The 22,325-nt window shown below is 55.2% G+C and overlaps 1 protein-coding gene across 1 annotated transcript in view; it reads right to left on the bottom strand.

Annotated features, from left to right (window-relative positions):
* Window positions 1–22,325, bottom strand: part of LOC122365823 (zinc finger CCCH domain-containing protein 13-like) — a 36,358-nt gene that overhangs the window by 5,434 nt on the left and 8,599 nt on the right. The gene's annotated exons all lie outside the window — the stretch shown is intronic.

The following is a 22,325-nucleotide window of genomic DNA, read 5'->3' as shown; positions in this document are numbered from 1 at the left end:
GACACACCTTCACACAAACCGTGTAGGATATTGATGCATTGCCGTCACATATCTGATTATCCACAGCCACTTATCGCTACCGAGAGCTATCACACTTCAATGGCGCCGACTTTCTATCAACATCACAGCCCATCGTTTCAGCTAGCGAGAGAACTTTCGATCAAAGACCCATCCAATCTCCGCGGAGAATGAAACGACGACTTTCTATTAACACCGTAGCCAATTGCCGTGCTGATGAAAGGGATTTCTTCAGCGGTAGCCGAAACCGGTGGGTTCAAGGAGCTTCTCGCCCCTGAAAATGATTAGCACGGTGTGGGATTCACGAAGGGAAAGAGCGCCGAGAAATCACGTGATTCTCACGGGGATAAGTCGAGCGGCCCATCGAATTCGCTTGACCTGAGAATCCTAGGGCCGGAGGTCTCTTCTTCCCGCTGCCATTATAGTGCATGTTTTTAAAAAAGTAGGAGAGGGTCTGTGTTCCAATTATTCAAACATTTAATTATACCAGTTGTGGACATTTTGCAAAGAGGAATTGTCCCATAATGCAAGGCATATACATGAAGACTCATTTTATTGCTACTCTAGCTATCGATATCGGTTTCAGGGTAAGTCGGATTTACAACTACCGGTGCACCAATGACCACGTAATGTTAATCTTACGTATGTCGAGTACGGATTCCATGCGACATTTATGACCCGAAATGATTGAACTATTACAACTGGATAACGGTAAGTCTCCTAAAGACCAAGTGGGACAAACGAGTCTGCAATATATCACGTTCAGACGGCATTGCGATGCCTCGGTGGGAGAAATTCTGAAAGCTGTCCCATCAAGACGCATACCATGCGTTCTAACTCGAATCTTTTTCCTGGAAGCCAATGGAGCCCGCACGCTCGTAACTGACACAGGTATGCCAAATTTCTAATCAACGCACAGTAGGTGATTTCGCTATCCTAGCACTTCATGAGCTATATCTTAAGTTAGACTCAAAACCAGTCATCCTTAAACCCCTTATTTTGTGCCTAGTTTCATTGCGCTTCAACTGATATAAGTGTTTGCATCAGAAGTAATCAGGTTTTCTTTGCAACGTGCAAGAGAGCGAGCAATGCAATGCCTTTTCCCCATAGGCTTAACACAGGACAGAAGAGGCTTAACAAAAACATATACAGTGTTGTCTGTGTTATGACTTACTTCTCAACTAGCGTCAGTTACGGATGAACCACTTGATCGCAAACCACGGGTGCTGGTTTTGCAAAGAAAACATTGTTGCAAACATAGAGATCTCTGTGGTTGCAAAGGCGCTTTCAGACTGGTCTGTTTGGGGGAAAATAGTACCAACAGACTACCACATTTCAGGAGATCGCAAGTTATCGTGTTTTAGGAAGAAGGTAATTATCGGTGAAATAGAAATGGTTTAGCGCTGAAATTGCATGTAAGCAAAGCTAAGATGCAATTGCAAAGCAAAAAAGAGGAGACCATGACTTGCGAAAAATTGTGGTTGTTTGAACGTTCCGATCACATGTTCTACAAATAAATAGCTTTAGCTAGTGCCTAGTATCGTGTCTACCTACAACGTAAGTGTAACGCTTATGTTTGGTGGTTGGGATTCAAAGTTGCGAAATGAATGTATGCTAACGGAGTTAAAGGAAGGAGTAGGAATTTCGTTTTCCGTTTGGCCTCTAAATGAGTTAGAACTTCGGTGCCACGTGGGCATGCTGCTCTCCCCGAACGGAAGCCATTTCTACCTACCCGATTGTAAGTTTTTTAGGTCAGAATTCCCAGGTCACGAAAATGGTCGAAGGAGGTCAAATTGCATACCATTTGATTCGGCAGATCTTCCTGAGTTCATTAGTGGCTTGCCTGAATCGCTAGCTCAATTTGTTGGGGAGTTATGGACCAAAAACTATAATGACTAGATCATAGTGACGTCATTAATAACGTCACGCAAGTTCAACAATGCAAAAGTAAAGCATCGGACCTTGCAACAGTAAAGCTTGAACTATGTAGTTTGATATCGTTCCCGGCGCCAAAATAGCAGCGTTCATTTTACAACATTGACTCACAATGGTGAGGTCATGTGATCGACCTGACCTCATGTGACCTTTAGGGAAAATCCGAGACATACAAACTGTGAATCCTCTGGAGGATACTAGGTTCTGTAAGTTTCATCTCCATGTGAAAGCTGCTCTGGCATTGAGGGCTTTGCGAAATTGCGACATCTGAGGATCGTGCAGAGGTTCACTTATGACGTCATTGGTCCGTGAACTGACCTGACCTAAAAATGTAGTTGGTGTCACAAGATTCGACTTGAATCAAAGGTCAGGTATGCCAAGTTTCAGCTTTCTGTCGCTGGTGAGTTCGGAGCTGTCGCGAACAGAATCTTCGGTTGGGCGGCGGTACTTCGCTCTCCCCTCGGCCCTGCCCCCACCTTATACGGTAAGGGTTGAGGAAAACGCCCATAACTCCGTGAATCGCAAAAAGTCGCAGACAATTTTAACAGGGTATTGAGAACAAACATTAGGCTACTAAGTGATGGTGTTTTTGTGGCCGGATCTCGCGGACAGTAAAACATGCGCATTGCCAAACGCTGTACAACTTGTACACAGTCTTGAACTGATGCAGTCAAAAAGGTGTAATGCAAAATATTATAAAAAATATAGAGAAGCTTCAAAAGTTGAAAGTATGGCATGCATATTACTTCGCAAGGAATGAGGTTTCAATCAAAATTAGAGTTTTCAATATATTCAACTTTAGTCTTGATTTACAGCTCTAAATATAACTAGGATCAAATCACGACCAGGCACCAGAGCTCAGCCTCTCCAAAAAAGGTCGTGTTTGGACGTGTGTGGTTTGAAAGTGTTTGGCTTGATGTTACAAATAGTGTCACATTTCGGGTGCTGGGATATTTAGCTATAACAAAATACGCCAGTATTTATTCATATTTGCCATCATTTTTTTCGGGCCCCTGAAGCGTTAGAATGCATGGATCGCCTACAGTGCAACGGTAGATTTCTGTCAAAGAGTTGATGGAATCTCAGCGCTTCAGTTGATAACGGTGATCTCACTCAGTACTGGACAGTGGGCAACTGACATCACTCCTTACGAAGCGCAAAACCCTCTGACGTTCTGTAATCAATGAACAGTGCGCTCAGCTCGTTTGTGGCAATGCTATCAGTACTGCTAACGATAGCAGAGTGCTTCTCGCGGTCTGAAGAAGACGTTTTGTGGTAAGGTTATGATGGAAGCATGTCTAGAGGCCCTCCGATGATGTCGACACGTTTCAAGTGATAAGAGATTCATACCGTCACGCTCATCCGTGATCACGGTTGAGGGAACTCGAGGCGAAGCGCTCTGCCACCAGGAAGTGTGGACGATGCGTGAGCGCTAATGGCTGATCCGCCATTATTAGGCATTGATTGCCGGGGAAGATTAGTCATTAGTCCGTGGAATGTCTGCTAATACCATCACCGATGAACCTGGGTGAGGTCAGCGGTCGAACACAGAGGTGGCGTATCCAAGGTCAGATGAGATCAGCACAGGTCGGTGATGTCAACTCCGCGGTCAGAGAGCATTGAATTTACTGCAGACTGAATGATAAGGCAGGCTGCCAACAAGAGGACATTATGTTTTTGTGGACAGAATAAACATGCCAGCTACGTTACAAAACAAATCAGCAAGCTAACCAGTGATATACCACGGACATTTTGATTCAAGCGCGGTTTACCATTGGTGATGCGATAGCAGGCTATCATTAGCTGCCACACCAGCTCAGTCATGTGAGGGCATGGCAAGCTGTGGTCGGTTTGCTTTCCCCAATGAACTCCCCACTCCCCAACACACAGCAGGAAGTCCGGTCCAATGGAGGGCGATTCCCCGCCCTTCCCCTCCTCGGCACGTGGACAGGAGTCGACACCCTCCCGACCGTCCCATCGCCCTCGGCGGGGGCTGGACCTCTTGTTGTGATTCTGAACCTGCTCTAACTAGTGTGGGACCGGACATCCATCGCTCGGCGCTTACAGGCAGCACCAGTACGCGATACAGCAACCTGTAAAGCGGATGTGGTTCACGATCTCTTTAAATAGCCGATTAACGTAAGCGCAGTGGAGGTTGACTAAACACATCCGTTCCGAAAGGCGGTGACGAACGCACACGGCTTTCTGCCCCCAGTAGGTAATAGCTGCTGGGACAGGTGGGCACTGGGCAATGCATGACTCAGTCACTAATCATCAGTCGTCAGTCGTCTGTCCGTCTGTCGACATAAATCACAGACATAAATCGTCAGTCGTCAGTCGCCAGTCGTCTATCGTCTAGCGCCTTTCGTCAGTCGTCAGTCGTCAGTCGTCAGTCGTCAATCGTCAATCGTCTATCGTCTATCGTCCTTCGTCAATCCTCAGTCGTCAGTCCCTCAGATCGAGTGCCACCCTGCCAGTCATCACCGATCGTAGCCACTTCCGGAATGGCACGGCCGGGCCGGGTCACACGGCGCATGCGCCCACAGCGCGGCCGGAGAAAGTGCGAGTGGTGGGTTGGGGGGGGGGGGGGGGGTGGAACAGGAAGGGAGGGAGGGGGTGGGTGACCAGCGAGGTCAAATAGCCACTGAACCGTGCCGTTGAGAGGTCGTAGTGCGGTGTTAACAATCATCGACCCATCGGTCCATCGGCATCAGCCCAGCACAGCTTGGCAGGCGTCGCCTCCCTGTGAGCAGTTTCGGCCTACGCACGGAACGTAGCCCGCACGCATATGTCCGTCTGTGGCCGAGGGGCTGGGCAGGTAAGGAGTGGAGGTGGAGGGTCTTTGTGAGGTGGACCGAGGGTGGTCTGTGCTGGGCGGAATTTTACGGCGGACGCCCCACCGCGCCGGCGCCACACAATGCCAGTCCAGGGCACTCTGTGCCGTGCCTTGAATACCTTCGATGCAGTTCCAGTGTAGACAGTGTAGCCAGCAGTGATACCTACAGCTGGGTTGGAACGGTCACTCATTCGATGAGGCCCAACAGGCCAAAGGAAATCGATGCCAGCTGCGGTACACCACCAGCTGAGGCTGAGCTGAACAATCATAACATGCATTGATGGGAAATGCACATCGCTGGTGGCCCTCGGATGATTCCTCCATTTTACGCCAGGAAATGATGACAAAGATATCATTGATAAGTGCAACTCGAAAATATATCAAGGAGAGCACAGAATGGCCTGGGAAACAGCAGTGAATATCTCCATCTGTTGAAGCTGTTACTTTTTGGTGCAATATTTCGTGGGCCATTTTCCTCCCCCAACCCATATTTCACCCGACGATACGCGCGCACGATATGCTCTACCGGACCGCGCCTCGGAATGTGCGGCTCGCCGTACCGATTTCCTGACAGCACTCCGGACTCCCCTCTCCCAATCGTCCTCCCTCGCTGGTGTGGGGTGGTGCAACACTCGCTGTTAGCCCCGGGGCAGGAGCACGGCTCTAACCGTCCCGCCTGAGACCTAACCACACGTCGTTATCTATGCAGCAGGTGGCCAGGGTCGGAGATGGATGGCAGAGTCCGACTCGGCCCAGTCCCACGCACTTACGGGCGCCGAGCACAGGGCGGGCATCAGTCGGGGACGCCGAGTGGGGACATACATACAGTGTTTACAGGATGAAAATGGATAGTATATCAGGATGTACATATGTAGCTGCTGCTGCATACAACACCGATCATCTGATTTGGGCATAACCAGCTTCACCAAGATCATGTTGCTGGAGAACAGAAAACTAGCAATCACATGACTAACTGCAAAATACCTAGAGCAAAAAAGTGGTATTGGAATCCATATACATAGATCCGTCTTTAGAGATATGTGAAACGGCAATACGAACTAGCTGGGGACAGAAAAGTCATCATTTGTGAAACTTCCTTTCTCAGTTACCTACCACCAATCTTAGTATCGATCATTAATGAATGTGAACCAACTCGAAATCATGAGGAATAGTGAGCACTGAGCAGTGAGAACATTATTAATCACTCGGTAGTATGACTCTCGGCTTCTTGTTATGAGTCAAAAAGTCGTCACCAGTACCACTAATCACGCTATAATAGCTCCATGTCGCTGTTGGTCATATTACAACAGAAAACGTAAACCTCCGCAAACATTACAAAATCACCGTGCTGAAAAGTAGCACGGCACCCACTCGGCCGGCATTACTTCACATGTCCCAGGGCCACAAAACTCATATGTCTGTCGTAACCACCGGGTATAAAGCAGTTATCCCCCACTCCTGTGTTTCTCAATTGGCTACTAGACACCGTCCGGCATAACAGCACTGATTGTCCACTTAAAACGCCCGGCCTCGACCGTTCGGGCCTTGACCGCGCGGTGGACGGTGGACGAGTGGTGGACGGATGGTGGACGAGTGGTGGACGGGCGGTGGGCGGGTGGTGGATGGTGGACGATATGTGGACGGTCACTATTTTGATCGGTGGTTTGTGTATAAAATGTGTGGACGATATGCGGACTTGATGTTATCTGACTGAGTGTATGACTGTGAACTTGAGCTGTCTGTCATTTGTCTCTGGACTGTCTTGGACTGTCTTTGAGCTGTCTGTCAGCTGTCTGTGGACAGTAGGTGGATGGGTGATTGACAGGCCAGAACCGGTGGAAGGCGGGCGGTAGCAGAGGGCGGTAGCCCGTTACCGCCCGCCCGACTTGCGTGTGTGCTCCGCCCCGATCCTTCAGCTGTCGATTATTCGTTACTCTGCGACGGGCGACTCAGGGCGGTGGCCGTTTCGATCCTATCTTCCCACTCCTCTATCTTTGCCATCTACCCCCAAATTTTAGCTTCGCTGTCAACTGAGCAGGCATCTGGCAGGCAGCTACCAACTCGACGGAGCCTATTCCATTGCCTATGCGAAGCTGAAAATCATGCGAAGTCACGAGAGTGGATTCGGAGACTGCAACGCCGCTCAGGGCACTAGCACCGGTGACTGCAGTGCCGATATAAAGATACCACCAGCCGTCCCGTTTTACGTGCGCTTAGCCTCGGCGCACGGGCTGTCAGCGGTTATCCGACACCCGACGCTGTCGTGACAGGCGGCACTACACCGGCCGTCATTTCGTGGCCTCCACAGGCCGCATATTTATTTCACAGCCACGTCCTGATAAGGACCGCGCAAACCGGCCGCAGCGACAGGAAAATGAGCCACAGCACGGGCCGTTGTGAACGGCGCACCACCACGCCCAACTGGACTCATATTGGGTCCAAAAGACTGGTATGATCCTTCAAGACGGTGAAAAATATCTCCTCAGTTTCGGTATGATCTCGCCATTCAATTCATAAAGGTGCTGAGGTTTTATCATTTTATGCTGAGCATCAAGGGACATTTTCTTTATGTTTAAGCGGCCATGTTCATCTTAAGCTTCCCTGAAAGACTGCTATACAAGTAATAAATGCTCGAAGGCGCCTGCAGGACTTTAGCGGATGCATATTGCATGAGATAGCGTATCACGGGGATCGTCATTGGATATAGGTCAGTTATCCGCCAAATCTAATAATAACGGTGCATCGAAGAAGTGAAAGTCTGCTCGCATGCATAGTGCTTCTCAGTATAAGTAGAGCAATCCAGTATAGCCTAATGCGAGTCTCGTGTTTACGGGGTGCAAACTGCAAAGTCCATTCCCTGAAATTACGGAATCTGACATTGTGCCCAGATTTTTCACATATTTCTTGAAGTTTCAACAGACATTAATTAAAGCACTTTGAAATGTCTGCGGCGTGGTTGCACGCACTGGCGCCTCAAAAGGCGTCCCTTCTGTCGGCGTGTCGCTGTGTCCTGCACGGCGGTGTCAGTTTTGGGTTAGCGCCGCGTGCCACCGTCCGTCGCTCGTTACAGCGGTGTTTGGGTTCCACCGGGCGGCCTTGGAGGGGCTGCTGGCCCGCGTGCCACCCGATCAGTTTGTACCCAGCGCCGCTGCCTCCCGCCGATCGCTGTCCACTGTCAGCTTACAGCCCGCCAGCGCCGAAAACATAATACGACACTCACAGTATCACGGTATCCGAGGTGTATCTAGAGGGACACTGAAGCTGGAAAGGCTATCTGGCCATTTTGTAGGATGTTTAGATCTTATAAGCCCTTTGTTTGTATCGTCACGGAATTTGACTTCTTTAAAAAGTTGTATTACGCAGGGATTAAAGTGTATTGGACGATAAAATATGTAAAACTTACGTCAATAATCTCTTGAGTGTCTTTGAAGATAATGTAGATAAAAGGCAGTGCTGGAATAGGCTGATAAAATGAATGATATGTTTGTATCTGCTGACGTGACTAACTAATCAGATAATTATTAATTCGCTCTGGTGTTAAAATCAGCTACAGTTTTGTCGCGGTGCCAATCTCCAGTGACAAGTCTTATCTTAGATATTTGAAGACGATAAACCCAAAGTCACTCACACACTTATATCGGAGCCGTTCCAACCAGCTTAAGGTTTAATTTACCATAACGGTTCCGGCTTCAATTACTGTCTGAAATCGGAATTCTTTTCATTACATACCGGACGATGTTTGGTGGAGGATTGATATTCAAGATTTATAGCTTTTATTTTTCAACGAAATAGGTACCTAAACTTCATGTCATGACAACATAATTTGATGAATGCAGCATTAACTCCTTACAAATTCCGTTTGCATTCGTAACTACAAGTGCCTCCTCTCGAGCAGTGTGCGTAAGTGTCGTGTATCAGTGGGAGTGGCCTCAATCAGATTTACGAAATAAATCAACATATTCATCAAATCACGTGCTGACGTCAATATCAATGAGTCACCCATGGTCCTCGGTTGTAACAACTCATGAATAAGGGTGTTGGCGGATACACGCGCTCATTGATGAGTTTCATGTCTCATATCGTCCCGCACACCTCTGGCCCCCTGCTGACCTCCAAGGTCGCGCCTTATCCGTTCTCAGGGGCAGCGCCGCCCGCGGGATGGCATGTATATGCATTGGCTCTGCCCACATGGAGGTATCGCGCGATCTTCATCTCTGGAGTGGCTGGATTAGCTGGCTGGGACAGCGGGACTGACTGATGGGCGGATTGGAGGGGTGGTGACCCGCGCCAGAATCGGGATGGCGCCACCTCGCGGGTCCCTATGGAAGTAGATCAGTGGTGGCGCCAAAGATAGCAGCCGGAAAGAGACATGGAACATTTGTGGTGCCATTAGCCCTTCTGAGTGATTTTGAGGACGAGGCTAGCAACTCGATGGATGCTTGGAATTCTCTGGTTGATGAGACCCTCTGGATTCATAAATTCATAAAGCACGGTCAATGCCAATTAGTCACATCGACACTACAGTCGTCAAAATGCCGTCAACATCGACTGGTGTGAAATTTCATTTGACATCACTCTCATTCATGCACGCATTCTGCTATTGATGTGAATATCGCTACAACGCTACAATAGTGGTAGGGAGGACTAATCGACCGGAGGGGAGGTATCGAACTCCCAGCGGACCGAGTAAACCCATTGACTTCGGACAAAATCGGGACTGAGCTTACGTGAATGGTTCGAATCATGAAATATTAACGAAGGAATTAGCTCAAATCATCGAAGGAATAAAAAACATGGCAGACAAAATGACACATCATATCATTCATGCCAGATTTACTGTTAAACATTTGCCTTCACTTTTCCAGACAGGCATATTCAACATTTGCAATGAAGCATTGCAAATCATAGCCAACAAGCACGGCTGAATGCAAGTTCAGACTAGGCAGCTACTTCACAGCAGGTCACTGAGGTGTATGGGTGTGGTCACTTTGAGCCCGAGGAAGGGTGTGGTCGACACTCGAGAGCCAAGGACAGGCGTTCAATACACCGCCTGTTAAGGAGTTGAGTTATGCAGTTGGTTCTTCTTGAGCCTATTGGTCACCTGACAAGCCGAATGACGCACGTATGTAAGTGTGTGATATTGTGCTGACGTTACTTCTGCATTGCCAGTAATGCTTTGCATCAATGCAATATAGTAGGGAGGCATAGAAAATCATGCAACCCTGAATCAGCAACGGCAACGGCAGTGTTGTGCGCTCTGGGTCACTTCACTGCGACTTCAGCCCTCACCGGTGGACGCGAGCGATCGTGACGGTGCCGACCTTTCGACCGGTGCACTGTAGCCTTACGGCAAGGTGCTGGCGTAAACTAGACGTAGTTGAGGCTGGCAGGCTCCTGGAGAGCTCCGACTGGACTCCAGTGTTTGAGAGTGCCGACCCAGAGGCGCAGTGGGACTATTTTGTTAGTGTGACATTGCCGATTATTGACAGGCTCGCTCCTGCCAAGCGCTCCAGGGCTCGCAATCCCACCGCTCCGCCTGTGACCGACGCTACGAAGGAGCTGATGAGCCGGCGGCGCTCCGCTCTCCGTGACGGTGACAGGGCACTCTACAAGGACCTGAACCGTCGTGTCAAGGCAGCCATCCGCCGAGACACCAGCGAGGAGCTACAACGGCGCATCGCGGCAGCGGGACGGAGCTCGCTGTGGCGCACCATCCGGCCTGTGATCTCGGCTAAACAGCCATCCAGGCCTATGCCCACTGCCGACGCCGACACGATGAACAATTACTTCGCGAGTGTTGGTACGCAGACCGCTCGCCAGGTGGACTCATCCGGGCCGGAGCTGCCGGTGCGCCTGCCGCGCGTGACTACCGGCCGGTTTACGGTGCACACGGTGACGCCGGAGAGACTGGCGATGACAGTGGCGCAGATGAGCAACAGCTCAGCATCTGGTGCAGACGGTCTGTGTGTTCGGTTCGTGAAGCTGTGCATGCCGTACATCTGTCATGTACTCACCCATATTGTGAATTCCAGTCTGGCTTCCCACACCGTGCCTAGTTCTTGGAAACTTACTTACATTCATCCTATCCAAAAGACACCCAAATCCACTGAGACATCCAACTACCGCCCTATCTCTATTCTCCCAACCATAGCCAAGATAACCGAGCGTATTGTGTACGAGCAGCTGTACACGTACTTTACAACCCATCACTTATTCCCATCCTGCCAGCATGGGTTCAGGACATTGCACTCTACCGACACGGCGCTGTTAACCATGACCGACCGCATATTCGAGGCGATGGACAGCCGACAGGTGGCGCTACTGTGCCTGTTAGACATGTCGAAATGCTTTGATGTGATCCCGCATGACCGTCTGCTCATCAAGCTACAGCAGTATAATGTGGACACACGCTGGTTCGACAGCTATCTGGCAGACCACTACCAACAGGTTGTCATTTGCTCGCCCGAGAGAGGTCGCACGCTCTCCCAGCCGTTGTTAAACCCCATTGGAACCTACCAGGGGTCCGCCTTGGGGCCCCTCATGTATACCATCTATGCGGCAGACATGCCCCTGTACCTGGACGCAGACGTCGCGCACGACAGGTGCTTAGTGCAATATGCCGACGATGTGCAGATGGCGGTGTTTGGGAGTCCCCGAGATAGTGGCGCGATGGTCCGCAACTTAGAGTTAGATCTGGCAGCTCTATCACTTTGGTTTCGGAAAAATGGACTTAAGGTGAATGCGAACAAAACCCAGCTCATTGTCATGGGCACTGGACCGAACCTCCGTGCGATGCCCGAGATGCAGGTGGAGTTCATGGGCGCCACTATTACGGAATCGAGCACGGTCAAAAACCTAGGCGTGATTTTCGACCGGAGTATGACGTTCTCGGCGCATGTCAGCGATGTGGTGCGGCGCTGTACTGGCTTACTCAGTGGACTGAGCCACAGCAGACACGCCCTCCCCCAAAACACGCTCATCACCATTGTACAGTCGCTCGTGCTATCCGCCATACGATACTGTATTAGTGTGTATAATGCGGCATCACCCAGACAGCTCGGCTGCAGAAGCTGCTGAACTTTGGCGCACGTGTCATCTCGGGACGTCGGAAATACGACCATATTAGTGACGTACTGAGGGACCTGAGGTGGATGTCAGCCGCCAACATGTACAGGTACCACTCGATGACCCTGTTGAAGCAGATGCTGTCCACCGGCCAGCCAGAGCAACTGCACGGCAGTCTGGTGACACGCGGTGATGTTCACCACCGTGACACCAGGCAGGCCGGCCAGCTCCACAGGCCCGCGATACGCTCTGAGTCTGGCCGCCGGCGGTTTCTGTTCGCCGCCGTCGCGGAGTATAATACCCTGCCGCAATGTCTCCGAGATATGGGACCGCGGCAGTTTAGAGCAAACCTCCGAGATCACCTGATAACAAACCAGTATAGCAGCGGTTAGCTGGCTGTCGGACGCAGACTGAATGGAATGTTATGTGCGTGCGTGTGTTTTTATCATCTCTCTCGTCATTATGACATGTCAATCATAATAGCCATGAGTCCATGGAACGATTGCGCAATGTGAATACAATACAATACAATACAATACAATCAACAATATTTCAGAAAGGCATCCCACGTGGTATCCCTCAGAAAACTGACGGCGCATACCAAACGTCCGCCAATTTCGAGTCACATTTGCGTATAAGGCACAGATAAGTGCCTTCTTTATCCCCGACATATGATCCCTTCTCCCGTGAATCACTATCCTCCCTAATTCCCCGATCGCCGGACAATTGGCAGGCACGTAAAGCCGCCGCCCACGGCGCACGCCGCCTCCTCCACCGCGCCGAGGGCCGGTTTTTCTCGGTGCGAAACGAACTCCTCTGCAGTCTGCACCGTGCCGGCCGCTCTGCAGCTCCCGAACAAAGACAGACTGCAGCCGGGGATATAACAGCGGGGTGGAGGGAACGCCTCAGTGTGCGGAGGGAGAGGGACGCCGCTCAGAGAGGAGAGGAGGAGCACGCGCCGTGCAGTCCGTGCAGAGCTTGCACGGGGATCGGACACCCGTGTCACTGATGATGCCCGTCATGATGCAGTCGATCCTGGACCCCTCAGATGTAGGAGTAATGTAAAGCCGCGCGTCCCGCTGCACATCTGTGATGTAGGCGAGATGTAAGTACTGTGTAAGTCCTACAGCTGACATATGTCAAACAGAGTCCACCCAACGGTCGAAATAACGGAGAAACTCCACTGGTGATGTTGCAACTAAAAGCACGTATTTTCCGGAACGTATGAATCATGATCCTCTCCCTATAACCTTTTCTTTCTTTACATCCCACTTCATCCTGCAAGTCCCATTCCTAGCATTATTTTGTATAGGTATCTTTTTTCCGTTCTCTGTGCCTCTCTGTATTTTCTATATCCTCCAGAACTCATCTTCCAATGCCAACTTATCTCTTTTCCTCACTTGCTCATCTTTTCATTATTTACTATCCCCGATCCTGTCTGCTATTATTGAGCTTCAGCACATCCCCTCCCTTCCTTCTCCGTACGCCGCTTATGGGAAACAGCCAATTCTCGGTATAATGCGTCCCCCCAGGTCATGACATCAGCACAAAGACTGAGTCGCGCAGCTCCACAGTTACGGAATTTCAGTGCCTCTTTCACCAGAGCAGTAAATGCAGCGGGAAAACGAGAATACAAACAGACTGCAAGTTTAGGAACACATGCAGACAAAACTAAACTGGACAGAAATGGACAGAAAATGGATGGACAGGACGAACAAATATGCATAGATCAAAGAGACACCGTGTAAGCATGTAAGATGCATGCACAACACTAAAAATCCTGTAGAGAACCAAGGGTCGTACACAATTGTACCACGGTTGGAGGCAGAGGTACCGCTGGAACACGCACATTCCATGCCGATAGTCAGTGCCCATCGAGGCCACGTCTGTCCAGTCGCTGGTATAGCACTGGTGAGTGGTCAGTGGGGCTGGTATCGCTGGCCGCTGGTTGGTATACCTATCGCCGGTCAGCCGAGACCGCGCCCCGTCCAGTCGCTGGTATTATTGGTCACTGGTCAGTGGGGCTCGTACCGCCGAACGCTGGTCAGCGAGGCTGGTATCGCTGGTCGCCGGTCAGCCAGGACCACATCTCGTCTAGGCATTGGTATAGCGTTAGTCGGCGCTGGTATACCGCTGACCAGCCGCTGGTCGCTGGTCAGCCGCTGGTCGCCGGTCAGCCAGGACCGCGCCCCGTCAGTCGCTGGTAGCGCTGAGTCATGTCCAGCGAAGGTGAGCCAGCCCCAGCAGACAAAGCACAGGTGGCGACCGACCGACCGCACTGTGGGCTTTGAAGGACAGAGAACGGGAGATAGGAGAAAGAGGACGAGAGACGGAGACGGCATGAAGACGGGACCGGAGACGGGACCGGAGACGGGACGGAGACGGGGCGGAGACGGGACGGAGACGGAACGGAGACGGGACGGAGACGGGACGGAGACGGGACGGAGACGGGACGGAGACGGGACGGAGACGGGACGGAGACGGGACGGAGACGGGACGGAGACGGGACGGAGACGGGACGGAGACGGGACGGAGACGGGACGGAGACGGGACGGAGACGGGACGGAGACGGAACATGGAGACGGGACAGAGACGGGATGGAAATGGGACGGAGACGGGACGAAGACGGGACCAGATAGATACGGAGACGGAGGTGGGATGGAAATAACAGATGGAGTAAGAAAAGTAGGCTGAAAGGTGGCATCTGTTTTAGGTAAGTGGAGAGGTGAGCATAAACGATTTATGTGCTTTGAAAATAATTAATGTAACGAAGTCCCAACTATCTAAATTTATGATAATGGAGAGATCTCAATACTTCATGATTGTCAATTAGAGAGACACTTAATCGCAGGCATTCATTTTCACGTATAATATTTATGCAAATTCCGATTCCGATGGCCTATCAGAGGGCTAAATTATCACCGTCATAAATGTTTAAGCCAGGAGTGATCGCACTGTTGTATCGTGAGCCTGGCTACGCGTAGTTCAGTTAGCGACCGCCAGGTGGAAACCGGTCGCCGGTTGTGCGGCAGTCGGCCGCCGGCCCGCGCAGGGCGTGGATGTGTTCTGGTTGGCTGTGCGCCAAGTGGGCGCGCAATCGCAGACGTAGAATAAAGAACTCACATTATATCAAATTGGCGACGAGGATGAGATCAAGGTGAAGCCTTGGAGCTGTGATTGCGAGTGATGGCGAAACGGACCGGTGATCAGTGCGCGGTGGTCAGCGAGGGCGGACAGGCCACGGACGGTGAGGGCGCAAGCGTTGCTTAGTACGAATGCTTAGTGCTTAGTATTGCTTAGTATTTTTATTTTCGCGCTGCTGCTGGTAGTCTGTCTGTCGCGCGGCGGCCGTGGTCGTGGCAGGATTTCCATGTGATCGCCATTTGTGGCGGCCATGATGCCTCGGCAGTGTGGTGTGCGTGGCGCATGCGTCGGCGTGCTGCACGCTGATTGGTCGGCCGGGGGTGACGCGCAGTTGTGGCAGCGCGTGTGATTGGCCGATTGGTGCGGCGGGGAGGGCCTCAATGCGGTTTGAGGTGCCTGGTCCCCAAGCGGATAATTTCGGCGGGAAGCTGGCGCGCGGCCGGGCGGTTCGGGAAGAGTGCGCATGCGCGCGCGGTGACGTGCGTGTGACGTCACTACCACGTGACGCCCCCGTCGAGTAAAGCGCGGGAAACCGCAGCCGGCAGCGCCAAGACGGGCGCAGGGCGGCGCGGTGAGCGGTGACGGTCGGCGTGAGCGGTGGCCGACCGGCGTGAGCGGTGGCCGACCGGCGTGAGCGGTGGCCGACCGGCGTGTGCGGTGACCGGCCGGCTTGTGCGGTGACCGGCCGGTGTGAGCGGTGACGCCCGGAGCGAGCCGACGGTGAAGCGGCGGCGGGCCGACCGGTGGAGCGGCGGCGGGCCGACCGGTGGAGCGGCGGCGGGCCGACCGGTGGAGCGGCGGCGGGCCGACCGGTGGAGCGGCGGCGGGCCGACCGGTGGAGCGGCGGCGGGCCGACCGGTGGAGCGGCGGCGGGCCGACCGGTGGAGCGGCGGCGGGCCGACCGGTGGAGCGGCGGCGGGCCGACCGGTGGAGCGGCGGCGGGCCGACCGGAGGAGCGGCGGCGGGCCGACCGGAGGAGCGGCGGCGGGCCGACCGGTGGAGCGGCGGCGGGCCGGCCGGAGGAACGACGCGCTGGTGAGAGCACGGCAGCGTGATGGATCCAACGGGCATGCAGCTGGTGTCTGCGGGGCCGTACCGGGCAGGCACGGACTTCGAGAAATGGCTGCGAGCGTTGGAGCGCTACATGGTCGCCATGGACATCCAAGGGCCTACCAGACGGTGCGCCGTGCTACTTCACCTGGTGGGGCCTGACATAGCCGATGTCAGCGACTCCCTGCCGGAAGAGGAGGCAGAAGGACCGGAGGAAGACGAGTTCACCCGGCTAAAAAGGAAGTTGGTACGGTACCTGGTGCCAAGGAATAACGTCGTGGCTGAACGAGGGAAATTCCAAGGAATGACAATGGAGCCGGAGGAAAGCCTGGAGGAGTTCCTGGCCAGGCTACGGACCCAAATCCTGCGCTGCGGCTACGAGCCGGCGCAGGTGAACCGGGAGCTGCGAGACCGCTGCGTCCTGGGCAGCCGAGGCGAGCTGCAGCGGAAGCTGGTGAGAGAAGCGGCACTGAAAGGCGACGAACTCAACCTGGAGGATGTCCGGCGGACGGCACGCGCCCACCGGGACGTCATGGACCTGACGACTCGGTTGTCAGGGGCGCCGGTGCCGGCTGCGACGGACGGGGAGGCAGTCCAGGTGGTGAGACGCCAGCGGCGGGCGGAGACGGCCAGGCCGGCCGAGCGCCCGGGACCGGGCTCGTGCTTCGGCTGCGGAGGCCGGGGACACTGGCGGCAGGACTGTCCGACGGCCAGGGCGGACTCGGCGCCGGAGAGGGCGCGCCCTACGGCGGCAGGAGCGGTGCAGCAGCGCGGAGTGTCTCGCCCGCCCGGCCCGGCAGACGGCGGTCGGCGAGATAGCAGACGCGGCGGACCGCTCGAGAAGAGGAGGTGCTTCAAATGTGGCAGAACTGGACACCTGAAGCGGGACTGTCCAGGAATCGGACAGGTGGCGTCCGTGGAGGAGGATGTCGTGATGACGGTGGCGCAGCTGACGAGCCAGGACCGGCTGCCACTGGTAACTCTGACTGTCAACGGCCGGGAGACTGAGATGCTGGTTGACACCGGGTCACCAGTGTCGATCGTGGCGGACGGCAGCATCGCGGGACTGAAGCTGAGACCGTCCAAGATGCAGCTACGCTCGTTCACGGGTCAGCCGGTGCCGGTCCGCGGCGAGGCGACCGTGCAGGCGGAGTATGGCGGCCAGCGGAAGCGGCTGAACGTGGTTGTCAGCGGTCAGCTCCGACACCACCCGCTGCTGGGGCGCGACTGGCTGCGTGAAATACGTCTGGACTGGCGGTCGCTGCTGCAGGTCAGCGAGGCCAGCAAAGTGAGCGGCGGGCGGACGCTGAGCTCAGTGACGGCGGCGCACGCAGCAGTGTTTGCAGGGGGCCTCGGCACGATGGAGCAGCGCGCGCACCTGACCCTAAAGCCGGACGCGGTGCCGCGGCGGCTACCACCGCGACCCGTACCATGTGCGCTGCTGCCGCTAGTGGAGAACGATGGAGCCGGTGGGCGCCTGGACGCCAGCGGAGTGAGCAGCGGGCGCCGGAGCCCGGAGGCAGGCGGGCGCCGGGGCGCCGGCAGGCTCCGGACCGATGAAGTCTGTGGGCGCCGGGATGCGGCTGGGCGCGGGCGCCGTGACACCTACGGAGGAGGCGGACGCCGGGTCGCTGGTGAGCGCCGGGACGCTGGCGGGAACAGCGGACGCCGGGACACGGCAGTCTGCGGGTACCGGGTCGCTGGCAAGCGCCGGGACGCTGGCGGGAACAGCGGACGCCGGGACACGGCAGTCTGCGGGTACCGGGTCGCTGGCGAGCGCTGGGACACTGGGGGGCGCCGGCGCGCTGGTAGGCGGCGGGACGCCAGCGGCGCCGGGAAGTCAGTCCGGCGGGACGCCAGCGGCGCCGGGAGGTCAGTCCGGCGGGACGCCAGCGGCGCCGGGAGGCCAGTCCGGCGGGACGCCAGCGGCGCCGGGAAGTCAGTCCGGCGGGACGCCAGCGGCGCCGGGAGGTCAGTCCGGCGGGACGCCAGCGGCGCCGGGAGGCCAGTCCGGCGGGACGCCAGCGGCGCCGGGAGGTCAGTCCGGCGGGACGCCAGCGGCGCCGGGAGGTCAGTCCGGCGGGACGCCAGCGGCGCCGGGAGGCCAGTCCGGCGGGACGCCAGCGGCGCCGGGAAGTCAGTCCGGCGGGACGCCAGCGGCGCCGGGAGGTCAGTCCGGCGGGACGCCAGCGGCGCCGGGAGGCCAGTCCGGCGGGACGCCAGCGGCGCCGGGAGGTCAGTCCGGCGGGACGCCAGCGGCGCCGGGAAGTCAGTCCGGCGGGACGCCAGCGGCGCCGGGAGGTCAGTCCGGCGGGACGCCAGCGGCGCCGGGAGGCCAATCCGGCGGGACGCCAGCGGCGCCGGGAGGTCAGGCCGGCGGGACGCCAGCTGCGCCGGGAGGTCAGTCCGGCGGGACGCCAGCGGCGCCGGGAAGTCAGTCCGGCGGGACGCCAGCGGCGCCGGGAGGTCAGTCCGGCGGGACGCCAGCGGCGCCGGGAGGCCAATCCGGCGGGACGCCAGCGGCGCCGGGAGGTCAGGCCGGCGGGACGCCAGCTGCGCCGGAAGGTCAGGCCGGCGGGACACAAGCGGCGCCGGGAGGTCAGACAGGCGGAACGCCGGCGGCGCCGGGAGACCAGTCCGGTGGGACTGCGGCGGCGCCGGGAGGTCAGTCCGGCGGGACCGCGGCGGCGCTGGGAGCCGGGTCCGTCGGGACTGCGGCGGCGCCGGGAGCCGGATCCGTCGGGACGGTGGCGGCGCTAGGAGCCGGGTCCGTCGGGACTGCGGCGGCGCCGGGAGCGGAGGCTGCAGCGGCTCAGATCGGACTGATCCGACGGAGCAGGTCCGGAATCAGCGGGAGGCGGCCGCTGGGACGGTCGTGCCGGCGGCGCTCGGCGAGGCCGGTGCTGGCGCCAGCGGTGGTGCGAGGACGGCCGTGCGGGTGTCGCCCGGCGGTGCCGGCGGGGTCTCTAGCGAAGGCGCTAGGACGGTTGTACCGGTGGCGCTCGGCGGGGTCGGTGCCGGCGCCAGCGGAGGCGACGGAGAAGACAGCCGAGCGGTGACAGTCCTCGGGAGCAGTCAGACAGTCACCGAGTGCAGCGGCGGCACAGCGGACTGGCAGCGGAACGACCGTACTCGTACGGGCGGCGGAGCGGTTGCGAGCAGTGCCGATAGGGCAGGTGAGGTGCGCGGCGACGCAGCGGATCTGTATCGGGCTGGTGGCCCTCGTGCGAGCGGTGGAGAGACGGTGAGCGAGGCCGAAGGAACGGGTCGCGCGCGCGGTGGCGCTACTGACGGACCGCCGGCAGCGGTGAGCGGTGCTGGTGGGACCGGCGGCGCGCGCGGTAGCAAGCCTAACGCTTCGCCGGGAGTGGTGAGCGGCGCCGGTGGGACAGGACATGGCGCGCGCGGCGGCGATTGTAAAGGACCGCCGGCAGAGGTGCGGCGGCGGTTGTCCGTGCGTCACTCTCAGCCACCGAGGAGGTGGATAACTGAGATGTGATCGGGTGGGAAAATACGTGATTTTACGGAGATGTGATCGGGCGGAAGGATCGAGCGGAAGAATATGTGATTCCGTGTGTCAATAGGTGCCACCGATAAGGTGGATAACAGATGTAATTGGCCAGGGAAAGTGTGGGTCACTTTGTACCGCCGAGAAGGGTGATGACTGATTAGTTATTATCGTTTGGAAGTACAGACTGATAAGCAGTGTAAGGGCAGACGTGCGCGACTCTAAAGTCAGTGAATTTGTAGTTATGTTCGTATCGCACGGATGTGAGCGATATCAGTGATCGCACTAAAATAGGCGGCAGTGTTGACGCTGTAAGTGACCGGACTGGATTTGACTAGTTTGTGGTGGCTCGCAGGTTGAGTAAGTTATGTTTGATAGTTCGATGTTCGAACTCAAATCCAGGGGGGCAGGGTGTTGTATCGTGAGCCTGGCTACGCGTAGTTCAGTTAGCGACCGCCAGGTGGAAACCGGTCGCCGGTTGTGCGGCAGTCGGCCGCCGGCCCGCGCAGGGCGTGGATGTGTTCTGGTTGGCTGTGCGCCAAGTGGGCGCGCAATCGCAGACGTAGAATAAAGAACTCACATTATATCACGCACTACACGGGACTGATGGTCAGCTCCGGTTTGGTCCATGCTGGAGCCATGGCCATACCCATATCCAGTGCACTGACTCGCCTGCCTGCCGCTGTTCGGCGCGCCGCTCACCGTGCAAATCAGACCTTGAAATCAGCTGATCCAACCGGTGGCCAGTCCCCCTCCCCCGCCCACCGGTCGCGCCGCCCGGTTTGGAGGGGGTCGATTTTTACCCCGATGACTCGTCGGCTCGAGCGGTGCAGTGATGCCGGCTTGGCGAGGTTATAGCGGCGGTGACGGTTAAACAGCAGCCAATGACAGTGGTGGCTGGCTCTGACATGCCAGATATGATGTGATATATGAGGCGAATGATTCGGTGGAACGGCAGATGAGGACGAGGTTGAAAAAGACATGTGTGAAGGTGGATGAAGTGATGGAAGATCATAAGATTTGAGGGCAGCGATATAGAGGACAAAGTGACAGGAAAAGGTGAAAAAGGAACTAAAGAATCGGCACCGAAGAAGGATTCTTCTTTTGGAGAAGGCAGTAAATGAGTAAGCATTTAAAAGTGCGTCAGCTGTAATGAATACCGCTGAAAGGATGAGCCGATGACGGCGCCAGCCTGTAGGACAGCGTTGGAATGACAGGCTGGCAGTGTTTTAGATTACTGGAACGTTAGGGCGACGGCAGCGATGGCGGCGGCGCGGCGGTAGGGTAGCCGTTTTCCCTGTTCAGGACAGGATCCGGGACCGGCTTGTCCGGTGTCGAATGTTTTTCCTCTGCAAATAGTGGCGTCGTGCCACGACACAGCGACACACGGCACGGATAGCACACAGACATACAGACACAGAGTGGTTACGTTACCCACACAGGGTCCGGGGACGTAACAGATGTTAGCACTCAAACATGGGCTCGAGGCGAGCTAGCAGACGCAGTCAACGGAGCGGGTTCTCGGGGAGCACAGCACGGAAATTTGATAAACTAGAGCTATATTCCATTGAAACAAATCGAGCCATGGGTTTACTAATGAGGTAATGTCCGCGGTAACGTGGTGTAATCAAACTGGATCATTGTATCTTTATGACGCTTGAACATTGTTAGGCGAATCATATAATCAGGGGCGGCGCCACGGGTTTTCGATAGGGGGGGACGGGGACCGAAAATCGAAAATCCCAAAAGTAGATACTGATTGTGTATGCAAAAAAAAAAAAACGAGGCACGTAACGCCGCGAAACTTGGCAAGGCCCAAAACACATCGAATGGTGCATCCCGTTTCCAAACTTATCCTAGGACAATTAAGATCGATCACCTTTTCAAGCATCCTTGCCTCTAAATCAAAATTTGCAGTCTTGCCAACTCAAAGCTGGTTTCCTACAAGCTGCGAATTGCTTAGGTATGAGTAGCAGTGCTAGCTATATATTCTTACGTTTCGTGCTTTCAAATTTTCGATCTTACGTCTGGTCAGCTTCAGGGCTTCACCATCATATAGTCATGGTGGAGGAAAAGTGGGAATGTCTTCTGCTCTGACAAGTGCGCCAAAACTGCAATATAATTTCAGAATCATGACATCACCACCTGATCCATATGTAACGGGCAGGGTGCAGCTAATGGCTAGCCGTCAGTGGTCATGTCATCGGTGGTCACTCAAAAGGCCATGCTAGGTCATGGAAGGTCACCAGCCGTTATTTGATCACACTTTCTGATGGATTTTACTTGCCAAGAGCTTCGCGGGAAAAACGAGCGCATGCACCGTTGAAAAAATTGAGTGAAAGGGTCTCAGGTCCGGCGACCTCTGCAGGTGAAATGCCCCAGGGTAGGATTCCGGTGCTTGTTGATTAACTTCGTCAAAAATGGCAGTAGAGCTGTGGTGTCGGCACCATTGTGTTCGTCATGCTCGAGCTGGCACGACCTGCATCGTTCTCATATTCACCCTCCAATCGTAACTACAGCAGGCGCTGTTACGATAGCTCGGCAAAATCCAGAGACCTTCATTACCTTCCTTTGGGAGGTAATGAAGGTCTCTGGAAACCTCATCCCACATCTCTTTAGCATTAGTGGCTCTCCTTATGGAACAGGTTTCTTGACTGGTCTGTTTCACCCCAGAATTCAAAGACTATAATAGTCAAGGTAAATCCGAGCGCACCACAGTGAGCACAATTTGATAAGCTGGTGTATCTCAATTTTCATGTAGAACCTTTC

Source organism: Amphibalanus amphitrite, unplaced genomic scaffold (assembly GCF_019059575.1).
Source record: "Amphibalanus amphitrite isolate SeventyFive unplaced genomic scaffold, NRLGWU_Aamphi_draft 000765F_arrow, whole genome shotgun sequence".
In the NCBI taxonomy this organism is placed as follows: Eukaryota; Metazoa; Arthropoda; class Thecostraca; order Balanomorpha; family Balanidae; genus Amphibalanus; species Amphibalanus amphitrite.
This window is presented reverse-complemented; position numbering and strand designations above follow the sequence as displayed.